Below are 14,551 nucleotides of genomic sequence, written 5' to 3'. Positions count from 1 at the left end.
TTTTTAAAAGCTTATTAAAAATGAGGATAAAATAATTGGCATTTTCAAAAACGTGAATTATGCATTAAACTTGGACAGGACTAATTATTTTTCAGTGTAACGAATTGGAAACTAGGTCACACCTGTGATATGCCCGGCGTTAGAATAGAGGCTCAGTACATGTTTGTTGATTGAATAATATTCCAAATGAATCAAAGAATCAAGCCCCAAGCTAGTGAGACTTGCTGATTTTAACGTACTGAAGGTTAAAATGCAGGTATTGACTTCCAAATTGAGGTCAGCAGATGAGTTGATGGTTACACGTACGCAGTGCCATGTACACATTACATACACAGATTGTAGAAATATAAGCAAACACAAGCGTAAGGAAGAGAGGACTTCCTGTTACTCTAACTTTGAACATGAATATGAAATACCCAAGAAATATTCCATTTCTTAAGCCTCACATATGCATGAAAATGCTTTTCCTTCAAAGCTTTTTGAAGTTGCAGTCTTTCTCCCTAACTTTTACATTTACGTCGTGATCTTATTTTCTCACTTCATCCCACTCCTTTTCAGTTTAGATGGTTCACACTGCATTTTGGATGACAGGTTTTCACAGTTAAATTTTCAGAACCTCTGTTAATAATGAGAAAATTCTCCATGAAATTTCACATCCTGGCCGCGTCAGGCAGGGGAGAGTGGTTTTAAAAACAACTCAAGTGCTTTTATTTGTTTTGAAGAAGAAACACTATGGATGAGTATTTTTTTTTCTTTAGAAGAATTGTAGCGCATCATTATTGGTATATTTTTGATATATTATGTCTATAAGCATTGGCTAAACAAAAGTCATTTGGAAATTGCTTAAAATGTGCTTCAAAATAGATTTCTTCTGGAATCTGAACTAATTATAATTGATTTTTGGTAGTGGTGGTTGGTAAAATGTATAAATTCGTATAATTACAGGAGGATACCTTGTAAATTATTGAAGGGTGAAAGTATTTCTGTGTGCATTCATATATCTCCATAAGAATGTTTTTTCAGTCTCTTGTTTTCTTACGGCTGAAACGTCTATTGACATAAGGCCTAAGTGATGAAAACCAACATGAACTGTTAAGGTTTGAATAACCACACCATGCCTCGTGCACAGTGTTACATCAGAGGTGCCTGCTTGGCCGCAGTCTCTTCTAAGTGAAACTACCCGCAGGGTACGTTTTGTTCTGTAGAGCCCGTGTGTAGGCAGAATGATGACAGCCCCTCTGAGGATGTCTGCATCCTCACCCTGGGAACCCGCAGATGTGCTGTGTGACTGGGCAAGGGCAGGATTAAGGCTGCTCGTCAGCTCACCTCACGAGAAGGAGGTTATCCTGGGCTGTCTGGCGGCCCCATGTAATCCCGGGGGTCCTTTAAGTGGGAGGAAGGAGTGTCAGAGTGATAGGATGTGAGAAGGATCCATCAACCGTTGCTGGCTCCGAAGACAGGAAAAGAGTCCACAAGCCAAGGAGTGCAGGTGGCCTCTGTACATTGCAAAAGGCTGGGAACTGGACTTTCCCCTGGGGCCTCCAAGGGAACAGAGCTCTGCCAGCGCCTGGATTTCAGCCCAGTGGTAACACTTCACACGTCTGATCTCCCGAGCTGTAAGATGGTAATTTTGTGTTGTTTTAGTCCACTAAAGTTGTGAAAATTCGTTACAGCAGCAGTAGGAAACAGTGCACCACTGGAGCCGTGGTGACGCTTTGTACACACATCCTGCTCTAGCCTCGTGAGTGGACCAGGCATGGGTCCTGGCCTCAAGCACAGTCCAACCCCAGTCAGCCTGCTTCAGCCCTGATTCTCTGCTAGAATCACTGGGGGAGCTTGAACAGAAGATGCTAGGAATCACTGCAGGGATCGTGATCGGGGTGACCTACGAAGTCAGATGCTGCGTGTCTGGATCGAAAAGCCTGTCTGGGCCAGTCGTGTTCTGTCAGGAAGTTTGAACTAAGACACAGCACGTGTGCTCGTTTATCGTGGGATCTACCGCTGGGGTGTGGCCCAGGACCGAGAGGTCCCGGTGGCCATCGCAGGCCTGCGTGGTTATTGCGGGGGGTGGAGGGAGGCCGCAAGGAGCTAGAGGAAGCCAGCGGCCGAAGAAAGGCAGGAGGGCGCGGGGAGAGAAACAGGCGCTGGGCACGAGCGAGGCCCCGGGCCGGCGAGGCAGGAGGGTGGCACTGATGGCCCCGCTCCCGGTCAAGGAGCCGCGTGGCCAGTTCACGGCAGACCCTCACAGGTGCCCAGGTGCCCCGTGCTCGCCGCCCAGGGAGGACGGGGGCGCGAGAGCCAAGGGTGCAACCTCAGAAAACGAGGATGGTTGTTAATTGGTGGTGGAGCAGCAAGTTACTGATAACCAGTGATTTATTTATTCCTGTTTATTCACTCGGTACTCCTCTAGGTGCAGCCTACAGCAAATAAAGTCAACTGGGTCCCTACTTAGAAGTTACAAAAGCATATATAATTGACGTCAATATGGTCATACAGTAGGCAACATATGCAATTATGACCTGCCATAAACTCTCACACATGATGAGTGACGTCTACATTTTGGGTGAATCTTTAGCTTTTGTAGGTTTTTTTCCCCACTGAGTGGAAATATAGGAGATGAGAAAAGGTATATGCAAAAAAATTTTTATGATCTAAAATTGTTAAGGAAAATAAGAATTTAAAAGAATGTTTATAAATCAATAAAACAGTGTTTTTTTCTGTTTTTTTCCTGGACATAAATAGATTTCTTTTTTTAAATTTTTATTGGAGTATAGTTGCTTTACAATGCTGTGTTACTTTCTGCTGTACAGCAAAGTGAATCAGCCATACATACACATATATCCCCTCCTTTTGGACTTCCTTCCCACTTAGGTCACCACAGAGCACTGAGTAGAGTTTTTGTGTTGTTTTCTAATTTTCTAATCATTCATCAGTTATTTTTAAAGTGAAGTTTTAGGAAAGTATGAGTCTGTCATATTAAAATTCGTCTATTACTGAGGATGAATTTTCAAGATAAAGTCAAAACAGAGTCTATTTTTTTATTCCTTTGAGTTTCTGACCGTCATTCAGTAGGATCCTGCCCACCCTGCCCCAACACCTCCACTCCCAGATTAGGACAGGTGATGTAAAGTCATCTGAACTTCCTATAAGTGATACAGAGGGAGGCTAGACTTTGTCTACAAAGGCCATCTTGGGGGAATCCCAAGGGGAACTTTAGGGATTTGCCTTGATCCTAGAGTGGTCATACCTGCCTGAGCAGCAGACTTGTCCTCCTGCCGTAATCCAGAGTAGCTAATTCTCTAGTGGGTCTAAGGAAGGAAGAACAGACCAAGGGGCCAGAAGGAGTTTCTTTGGTCTTTTCCAAAAAGGAAGACTAGCAATTGAGAGCCCGATTCACCAGATCGTTCTGATTCTCATCACATCTATGGGGGAACAGTTCAGGGTCATGAGGGTTTAAATAACTTTACATCAAACAAGAGAACCTGGTCCTGGTACCAGATAGGCCTTTGAAGCCCCAGTGACTCTACGTAACTTTGGGGAAATCTTTAGGTTTTTACCGGTTACAGTGCTCCCACTACATCCAAACTAGACACTTGACTTTAAAGGGCCAGAAATTTTGTCAGAACTAGATATTTCCCAGGCTTTTCAGGGAATTGTTTCTTTTCAATGAAAAAATATTGCTTATTGGTATTGAGTATAAGAACAGTCATAGAAATGAGGAAGAGGAAATTTGTAACTTGAACAGCCTTATAATTAGAGAATAAGTATCAAAAGCTTTCAAAGCTTTGTCCAATAAAATAAAAAATTAGTGTTTAGTAGTTTTCAGATTTTCTTCCTTTGAGTGTTACTAACTTCTAATATGAGTGACGGTGTGGGGAGGGGAGTGGGAGGGAGAAGGAAAGCCACTTTTTAAAGTGGTTTTGGTTAATAGTGTGTTACTTGGCCTGTTGGCCATCTGTATGTCTTTTATGGAAAAATGTCTGTTCAGGTCTTCTGCCCATTTTTTGATTGGGTTGGTTGTTTGTTTTGATATTGAGTTGTATGAGCTGTCTGTATATTTTGGATAATAATCCCTTGTCAGTCATATCATTTGTAAATATTTTCTCTCACTCCATAGATTGTCTCTTCATTTTGTCAGTGGTTTCTTTTGCTGTGCAAAAGCTTTTAAGTTTAATTAGGTCCCAGTTGTTTATTTTTGCTTTTGTTTCTTTTGCCTTAGGAGACAGATTAAAAAAATTGCTGTGATTTATGTCAAAGAGTGTTCTGCCTATGTTCTCTTCTAGGAGTTTTATGGTTTCACATCTTACAATTAGGTCTTTAATCCATTTTGAGTTTATTTTTGTATATGGTGTGAGGAAATGTTCTAATCTCATTCTTTTACATGCAGCTGTCCGGTTTTCCCAGCACCACTTGTTGAAGAGACTGTCTTCTCTGCATTGTATATTCTTGCCTCCTTTGTTGTAGATTAACTGACCATAAGTGTGTAGGTTTATTTCTGAGCTGTTTATTCTGTTCCATTGATCTGTGTGTTTATTTTTGTGCTGGTACCATGCAGTTTTGATTACTGTAGCTTTGTAGTATAGTCTGAAGTCTGGGAGGGTGATATATCCAGCTTTTCTAATTATTAGAGAAATGCAAATCAAAGCAAGATATCACCTCACACTTATCAGAATGGCCATCATCAAAAAGTCTACAAATAACAAATGTCAGTGAGGATATGTACACTGTTGGTGGGAATGTATCAATAAATTGGTGAATTCACTATGGAAAACAGTACGGAGGTTCCTCAAAAAACTAAAAATAGAATTACCATATGACCCAGCACTTCCACTCCTGGGTTTATATCCAGAAAAAAATGAAAACACTAACTTGAAAACATACATGCACCCCGGTGTTCATAGCAGCACTATTCACTACAGCCAAGACATGGAAGCAACCTAAATGTCCATTGACAGAGGAATGGATAAAGAAGATGTGGTACATGTATACAGTGGAATATTACTCAGCCATAAAAAAGAATGAAATTCGGCCATTTGCAGCAATATGGATGGACCTAGAGAACATTATACTTAGTGAAATAATCAGTCAGAAAAAGATACTGTATATCACTTATATGAGGAATCGAAAGAATAAATGAATGTATGTAGCAAAACAGAGACTCACAGATATAGAAAACAAGCTAGTGGTTACCAGTGGGGTAACCACTGGGAGGGGCAAGATAGGGGTATGGGATTAAGAGATACATACTGCTAGGTATAAAACAGATAAGCAGCAAGGATATATTGTACAGCACAGGGACTTACAGCCATTATCTTGTAATAACTTTTAATGGAGGATAATCTGTAAAAATACTGAATCACTGTACTGTATACCTGAAGCTAAAATAATATTGTGAATCAGCTCTACTTCATTGAGAAAACATTCGTGTGTCACGTGGTTTTCCAGTAATGGAATATTGATATTTTTTTCTTCAAATAATGACAGTTTAGTATAGCAGTTAACATTAAATCAGGAGTGCTTTTTCATCGTTTTCCTTGATTAATTATCTGAGTGCTCTTGTTCTTATCAGCTAGTTGCTCAATTAAAATTACAGTGTCTTGGGCTTCCCTGGTGGCGCAGTGGTTGAGAGTCCGCCTGCCGATGCAGGGGACACGGGTTCGTGCCCCGGTCCGGGAAGATCCCACATGCCGCGGAGCGGCTGGGCCCGTGAGCCATGGCCGCTGAGCCTGCGCGTCCGGAGCCTGTGCTCCGCAACGGGAGAGCCTACAGCAGTGAGAGCCCCGCGTACCGCAAAAAAAAAAAAAAAATTACAGTGTCTTGCAATCAAATTCCTACTGATATTATAGTGTCATTTTAATATAATTTGCTTTAAAAAAGAAATAGGGCATTTGTGCCAAGGATGACGCAAATCCATTTCAATACCTCCCCGGCTGGTTTCCACTTCTTTCACTTCGTTCTTGTGATTATAGCTGTCTTCCCTTTCCTTTCTTAAGAGTATGTCACAAGGAAAGGAGTTAGACCTTAGGTGCCTCCCCTGCCCCAAAGTTTTTGGTTATATTTGATGGTACTAATAAGATCATATAGAGAACTTAGCACAGGACAGCACAAAGGAAAAAAATTACAAATTTTTTTATTAATCGGGAAATCATTGATAATGCTTTGTATATATCATTATAAAAATGATACCTCATACATACGGTTTTGTAGCCTATACTCACTTGTATATAGTAAACATCTCTGTTGAGTCTTCTAAGACACATTTTTAATAGCTAGAGATTACTGTGTTATATTGATACAGTATCATTAACCATTGTCTTGCTGTTGGACATAAGCGCATGTTTCTTTGTCAGGGAGGCAGTAGTCTTTTTTGGCACTTTTTTTTTTTTTTTTAAGATTTCTTACATCTTATAGGTCATCAAACTTCCTCACAAAGAGCTAGGATCGTTCTTACAAATGGTCTAAAATTTTCAGACTCCATTAATTTTAAACGTGAGTCTCTGAAAAAAAGTTATTACACAATCTATTTCCTATTCATTTCTACATTGAGTACTTGTATAAATGAGAAAGAAATTCTGTTTTCTCAGATTTTAATTAGTGATTATTATTTTTATTGCTACTCCTTATGGTACGTATTATGTCTCGTATCAAGCCAAATGCCAAATCGTCATAAAAATGCTTCCTTGAGGGCTTGCAGTATAATACATCTGCTTTATGTAATTGGATCTGAAATTCAGGGTTGTATTAATTGATTATACCAAGTGCAGTTCTAGTCAGAATAGAGATTTAAGTATTTTGAAGGCATGCACTGAATAGATTTCTTGGATGTTCTTAGCCAAATGGGATTTTTGAAGTGAAAGGGAAGATGTAAACACAGTATATGCAAGAAATAGATCATAAGTTCATTTCCATGCAGGTTAAGGCTGGGTTGAAGTACTTTAAGAGAAGACGTATGAATGTAGTGGACAGAGCTGACTGGAAGAAACAGCACGAATTTTTTAACGTTTACTGCTTCAATCTGAGATAAGTATTTGCATTACTTGTGGATAAAAATAGGAAGCCAGTGAACAGAGGTAAGAGAAATGTGTACTTAGGAAAGTATAAGGCACAACTCCGTCAGCCGTAGAACTGGAGGTGAGTATAATGAGAGTCCCCCACAAAGGCAGGACTGTTGGGAATCCAAGCACTTACCGCCCCACCTGGAACATCGGAAACACTTCCTTAACAGAAGAAACGACGAGGGGGCCGTTTCTCACTTCTTGCCCTGGACAGGTTGCGACATGGCAGGGTTTAAGTGTAGACTAATTGTCCAGAGCACGTGTGGAGAGCTAGCCACGTCCGAATGTTCAGTCAAGCCTGCCATCAAACCTCTCTGCTTTTGTCATCGGTATTCTTTCCACTTCATGAGTTCATAGGCTTATGGTAACGTGTCTTCAGTGACTTGCAGGTGTCTTTCTGATGGTTGTGATTTACACTGTTATTATCATCTAAAAACTTTGAGGGAAGATTTTCAAGGATTTTGATGTTGTTTTCTAAAGTTGTCCTAACCATGATCACTCCCCTCTCAGGTCCACGATTGTGATTACCAGCGTCCCGAGTTCAGTCGTGTTCCTCCTTGCCGCAGCCCCTTCCATAGGAGTAAACGTTGTCTACTTCATTCTTTTTTTTTTTTTTTTTTAAAGAAGATGTTGGGGGTAGGAGTTCAGTAATTTATTTATTTATTTTTGCTGTGTTGGGTCTTCGTTTCTGTGCGAGGGCTTTCTCTAGTTGTGGCAAGCGGGGACCACTCTTCATCGCGGTGCGCAGGCCTCTCACTGTCGCGGCCTCTCTTGTTGCGGAGCACAGGCTCCAGACGCGCAGGCTCAGTAGTTGTGGCTCACGGGCCCAGTTGCTCCGCGGCATATGGGATCCTCCCAGACCAGGGCTCGAACCCATGTCCCCTGCATTAGCAGGCAGATTCTCAACCACTGTGCCACCAGGGAAGCCCTGTCTACTTCATTCTTGACTAGTCTTTTACACACGTTGTCCAGCAAAAAATTAAAATAGGAGACACATGGGAAAGGAGAAAAGCATGACTCATAATTAAGGGAAAGAGAAGTTAGTAGAAACAGGATCCACAGATGACTCCAGTCCGGCGTTTCAGGAACTTAGAAGCCACTCCCGCCTGCATAACAGGAAAGGAGCTCAACAAACCGAAATCCACCAGCTTCTCTTAGATCCTTCAGAGAACTGAGGTCACAGGGCAAACCGCTGTCCCCAAATTTGGAAAGACAGACAGATTCTGAGAATCACAACTCACCAGGATATAGAAGTTTTGCACAACACTCCCAACCAATCTGACCTAATTGAGCTTTACAGGACACTAAACGCCCACCTGTAGAATACACATCCTTCTAATGTTCCGTTCACATGGAATGTTCCTCGAGGTGGGACATATGCTTAGCCAGAGAATAATACATTTGAAAGGACTGGTACCATAAAGAGTATGGTGTTAAATAGGAAATAATTACAATAACCTTTTTAGATAATTCTCACATATTGGAAAAGCAAGCAATAGCTTCTAAATAACTCCTTGGGTCAAAGAAGAAATCAAAAAGGAAATTGCGAACTGTCTCTAACTGTGTGGGTAATGAACACACAAAATCACCAGTGTATTTGTGGGATTAACGTAAAGAGGTGCTTAGGGGGAAATTTGTACCTTTAAGTGCTTATATCAGGAAAGAAGAGAAGTGTAAAATCACGAGCATTCCTCAGGTGAGCACCCGGTTGCTTGGCAGTCCTGCTGAAATTCCTTCGCTCATTAGTTTTCCCCGCCCGGAGGTGCCTGTGTCACATCTTCTCTTTCCACCCCAAACTCTGAGCTGGTGGTTTGCTTATTTCCCTGGGAAAATAAGAGCATTCAGGGGAGAACCAAACACCCCCCTCCTGCCAGATCAGCCCTCCGATCTGCCTGTGCACCGGCGCCCTGCCCACCCTGCTCTACAGTGCTGACCCCAGGACTCACTCCAGGACTGGGTTAAGCTCCGTCTTTCCCGTGTCCTCCACCCCACCCCCGTCCGCATCATTCCTACCGAATGTTAACACACTGAGAAATCACGCTCAGGTCATCCTCTCCCCGTCACCCCATTTCTTGCTCCCTTCACAGCAAGCTTCCTTGAAAGAACCACTCCTGCCTTTACCCTCCCCCCGCTTGTCTCTTGTCTCCACTGAAGTTCTGTTGCATCTTTTCCTGAGGCTGTGCTTGTCAGGGTCACCCACAGTGACACCCACGTTGCTAAGTCCCGTGCTCAGTCTCAGGCGTGTTCGACCCCTGATAACTCCCTCCCCGCCCTGGAGGGCTTCCTTACCTGCCTCGGGCCAGCACCCTCAGGGTGTCTCTCGCCTCACGAGCTCTTCTGCGTCGTGGGGCCCCAGGGTGTGGCCACAAGCCCTCCCCCGCTCCCGGTTCCCAGGCCACCTCACCCGCGGTGGCCCGAATACCACCTTCACGCTGATGGCTTCCAAACGTATGACCTCTCCCCAGACCTCAAACTTGTGTGTACAGCTGCTTCCGGAAGCATCTCACGTGCACCGTGATCAAACCGAAATAATGATTTTCTTCTCTCTTCCCCCCTATATATCTTAGCAGGTGGGGGCTCTGCTCTTCCAGCTGCCGTGGTCTTTCCCTTCTCTCTTCCTGCATCTTCACAGTGTGTACTGAATCCGCACACCTGCTCCCACCTCTGCTGCCCCAGCCCTGCTGTACGGGGGCCCTGTGGGACCTGCCCGCCCCACTCTGGTCCCCCCACCGCAAGGGAAGGACATCCCTTTCCCCGTCCTCCTCCGCCACTCGCCCTCCTCCCTGAACGCTGTCCTCACCTGCAGCCTGTCTCTGCCTGGAAGGTGCCCCTCACCTCCAAGCCACCGTCCGCCCAAACGTCACCTCCTCAGAGAGGCCTTTTGTGACCACCTGAGTGTCAACCACTTCCTACCATATTCTCTTGCAGTTTTGTTTTCTTCATACCACTTGTCATGTGATGGATTGTGTGTTTATTTATGGTCTGTGTGGTATTGTCTGCATATAATAAAAGCTGTGTTCATTGCTGTATTTCTTCAAGTGACTAGCATAGTGCCTGGTACACAGTGGGTGTTTGATACATATTTGCTGAATAAGCTGAAAATGCATAACAACCAGCATCTGTTGTCTTAGTTCTTATAAAATGCTTAGAAAGGGTGTTGTAAACAAGTGTACAAAAGAGTTCACTGTGGTTAACTATGCGTGACATGTTTTACTTTTTATTGTTCTCTGAGTTTTGCAAATTTTCTTCCATGAGCTTGTGTTGCTTTTATGTACCCACAAAGACATTTCAAAGAATCAGGCTGTATGCTATGTTTTTGTTTTTGTTTTTGTTTTTGGTACGCGGGCCTCTCACCGTTGTGGCCTCTCCCGTTGCGGAGCACAGGCTCCGGACGCGCAGGCTCAGCGGCCATGGCTCACGGGCCCAGCCGCTCCGCGGCACGTGGGATCTTCCCGGACCAGGGCACGAACCCGTGTCCCCTGCGTCGGCAGGCGGACTCTCAACCACTGTGCCACCAGGGAAGCCCTGTTTTGTTTGTTTGTTTGTTTTTTTAACTTTTATACATACTTATAAATACAACAAAGACAAAAGAAATGAGTGTTAGAAGTTGCTGTCTTAGATTGGACTTTGGGCCGTTTTTCCTATTGTTTACGGTTCCACATTTTCTACATTTCTTGTAAGCATGGATTACTTTCATAGTAGGAAAAAAGTGAAACTTTAAAAAGGAAAAAAAAATAACGTAGGGCCCAATAATTATGACATTATTTCATGGAATTCAGAAGCAGTTGGACTTTATTACAGACACAGTAATAAATTTATTTTTTGTTTTTGTTTTTGCGGTACGCGGGCCTCTCACTGCTGTGGCCTCTCCCGTTGCGGAGCACAGGCTCCGGACGCGCAAGCTCAGCGTCCATGGCTCACGGGCCCAGCTGCTCCGCGGCATGTGGGATCTTCCCGGACCGGGGCACGAACCTGTGTCCCCGGCATCGGCAGGCGGACTCTCAACCACTGCGCCACCAGGGAAGCCCTATTTTTTAATTTTTAATTTTGAAATGATTTCAGACTTACAAAAAGGTCAAAAAGAGTATGAAGAATTCTCAAACTTTCACCCACATATTATTTTACCTCATCTTTTCTTTTTCTCAGAAATTCCTCTCTTTTCCTCCTGCCCTGCTTTCTCCTCCTCTGTCCCCTCCTGTGTCTCTGTGTGTACATACATGCATACACATACATATATAGTTCTTATATATACAAACATATATCTATTTCTATCTTTCTCCTTTAATCTGGAGCAGTTCCTCAGTCTGTCTTGACTTTTATGACTTGACATCTTGACATTTTAAGGGGAACCAGCCATGGTTTTATGGACCATTCCTTGGTCTATCTTCTGATGCTCCCTCATGACTAGATTTAAGATGTTCTCAGGACTGTCACAGAGGGTTGACACCTCCTACTCAGGGCATTCTATCTGGAAGCACACGTTACTGGCTTGTCCCGTAACTGCCCCTGTGAACTCTGATTGCTTGGTTAACATTTTGTCTGTGGGTTTCTGTACTGTAAAGTTTTATCCCCTATGTAATTAGTAGGTATCTTGTGGGGAGACACTTTGAGACTATGTTCTGTCCTGTTCCCAGACACTTTGAGACTATGTTCTATCCCAGTTCTACCCAGTAGTCTTAGCATCCATGGATGATCCTTGGCCAAAGCACTTATTATTGGGGTGGTTACAGAATGGTGATTTTTGTCATTCCCTAATTTCTTCTGCGTTTATTAGTTGGAATTCTGATGTAAGTGCTTTCACTTCTTTGTCTGTTATTCATTCATTCGTTTATTTACAACAGTATGGACTCATGGACTCTTATTCCGTGGATTATAAGCCATCATCTTGATTTTTTGTCTTAGTACTCACATTTTCCCAGACTTGGCCAGTGGGACCCTTTCATGCTGGCTCCTGTGTCCTTTGGACATGTCCCCACCACTCTCTGAATACTTCTTTGCTGTTTTTGAAAAGCACACCAAGATATTCTAAGCACATCTTGTACATCTTGTACTTTTTCACCCTCATCCCTAGAATCAGTCATTTTTTCAAGGAGCCTCGTTCCTTTTAGTGGAAAATGGAAAGCCAAAATCGTGACGAACCCAAGATCAAGGTGCTGGGTGTACGGATTAAACTTTCTGAAGGACCTCATTATGACTGGTTCCTTGTTCCGCAGAAAGGACTCTCACAGACACACTGATTGTTTCCCGAAAATCCTAAATACAGCAGAAAATCTGCACATAATTTTGATGCTTTGGCAGTTGGGAGGTGCACTTCGCGACCTGACACACTTGGACGTAAGCTCGTGGTGGTGCCAATAAATCTGTAAATGGATTCTTTGTCAGTAAAGAATGAATAAATGGTGCTTACCTCTGTGTGGTCTTTAATTCAATTCAGAATTATTTTAGTGTAGCTGTTACTGGACTTGCCGCTGGAAGAGTGAGTACAATTAAGCTTTTCGAATAAGTTACAGTTTGCAAAACGGAATGCTGTAATTGCAACACTTTATTCTTGTTCATCGGAAAATATAGTTCTTCCATTTCCTTCTCTTTAGTCACTCGTCAGCTTTCAGCAGCTGGAAGGGATTAAGTATGCAAGTCTTTAATTTCTGTTTCTTTTTATAAATTGAGAACTTCCAATGGGGGTATAGTAGCAGTTGTATGTTCTTTTCAAGTAGGGTTAAGCATGGAAGGTAAAGGGCCCGTGTTATTGACCCTTTTCAACTTATTTAGCATCTAGCAGAGTGTGCTTCTCAGCAGTGCTTGCTGTGCTGTGAGAACGCTGATGTCTCTTCTGCAAGAGGTTGTGCCGTATATGCCTGTGTTCTTGCTGGTATACGCTGTCCCTATTAATTAGATTTCTGCAGAGTTGAAGGGAAAAGGGTTCTTCTGGAGTTGCACTGGAATTTTTTTTTTTTTCTAACCATGAATGGGCAAGTAGAAAAACAAAAATCAGTTGGTTCCATTTTGACTACGTCTGGCATTCCAAATAAGCAACTGCTAGACCTGGATCTAAAGCATTCGGAACACGGTGCTCTGTCTACAGGTCATCCCGGTGAACGGGCAGGCATTTTCCCAAATGGGCTTCAGAAAACATTATTTCTGAAAGGTGTTACTGGTGTTTCCAGGCCCAGTCAGTTTGAAAACAGGGTGTGCTAGGGGCTTCTGCAGAATCCTAACACACACGAGTGTATTAAAGATTTTAAGATGCCCTGAGGCATAGATACACGTTTAATCCTTCTAGTCCAGCATTTCCCAAACTTACATGAGCAGGGAGCCTTTGTTGGCTGTGTCCTTGTTAACAGGAAAACACTGGTACAGGTTATGTGTTTTTATTCAAGAGATACTGAGCACAGGCTCAGCACAGACAGTGCAGAGAAGCAATGCGGATAAGGCATGGCTCACACCCTTAAAGAACTTCCGTCAATAAAGACAAGAATAGGGGCATGTGATGCGTCCTGTGACTGAGGCGTCCTTTGGGTACAGTAGGTCCCTGACATGTGAACAAGTCCTGTTCTGAGAGTGCGTTCGTAAGTCCAATTCGTTCATAAGGCCAACAAAACCTAGGTACCCAGCTAACACAGTTGGCTATATAGTGCTGTACTGTAATAGGTTTATAATACTTTTCACACAAATAATACATAAAAAACAAACACAAACAATAAAACGTTTTTAATCTTACAGTACAGTACCTTGAAAAGTACAGTAGTACCAGCCACGTCATTGCTGCTTTTACACTTGCTTCTGGACTTGAAATAAAGGGACTGGACTACTGTACTCTCTACAGTGCTGTGCGGTAACGCACACAGAAGCACAGCCACGTGTAGAGGATGCACGCACGTGGCAGTGTACGCCAGACACGTGAACCAATTCACACGACTGCACCTGGGAACGCATGTTCGGGTCTTTGAAATTTCACAACTTGAAGGTTCGTATGTAACAGACTTACTGTATTTGCGAACACAGAGGGGGGCCTCTGATCTCACAGACCCCAGTCTGCATCTGGAAGGATTGATTTTAAGTGTATGCATTTTTATTCGTTTATTCAAAACTCTTTTTGAGCACCTGTGATGAGCCAGGCACGCCCTAGACCTTGGCGACTGAAACAGCAGCGCACAGACCGAGGAGAGACCTCCTCTCCGGATCGTATGTCCTAGTGGCAGGAGCCAGGCAGGAAACAGGATGAATAAGTACGGGTGTGTAACTTACTACGTGGTGGTAAGTGCTCGGGAGAAAAATACTGCCCAGCAGGGACGGGCTGCGTGTGTGTTTGTTTACGTCTGTGAGTGTGGGCGGGAGGCGATGGTCATTTAGCTGTAGTTGCTGGAGAAGGCCTCCCTTAGAAGGTGACCTTGGGTCGAGACCTGGATGGCAGCAGTGGCCCAGGCAGGAGGGGCAGGAGATGTGAGCCTGGGAAGGAGCGGGCGTGGCCAGCGCAGCTGAGCGTCAGCAGGGGCCCG

The 14,551-nt window shown here is 43.5% G+C and overlaps 1 protein-coding gene across 2 annotated transcripts in view; it reads left to right on the top strand.

The window, feature by feature from the left end:
* The window catches only part of WASF3 (WASP family member 3), a 41,825-nt gene that overhangs the window by 3,710 nt on the left and 23,564 nt on the right, over positions 1-14,551 (top strand). The gene's annotated exons all lie outside the window — the stretch shown is intronic.

Source organism: Delphinapterus leucas, chromosome 18 (assembly GCF_059928025.1).
Source record: "Delphinapterus leucas isolate spDelLeu-1000000601 "Yukka" chromosome 18, BTC_Dleu_Yukka2, whole genome shotgun sequence".
Lineage (NCBI taxonomy): Eukaryota > Metazoa > Chordata > Mammalia > Artiodactyla > Monodontidae > Delphinapterus > Delphinapterus leucas.
The sequence above is the reverse complement of the archived record's forward strand: the minus strand, read 5'-3'. Positions and strand labels throughout refer to the sequence as shown.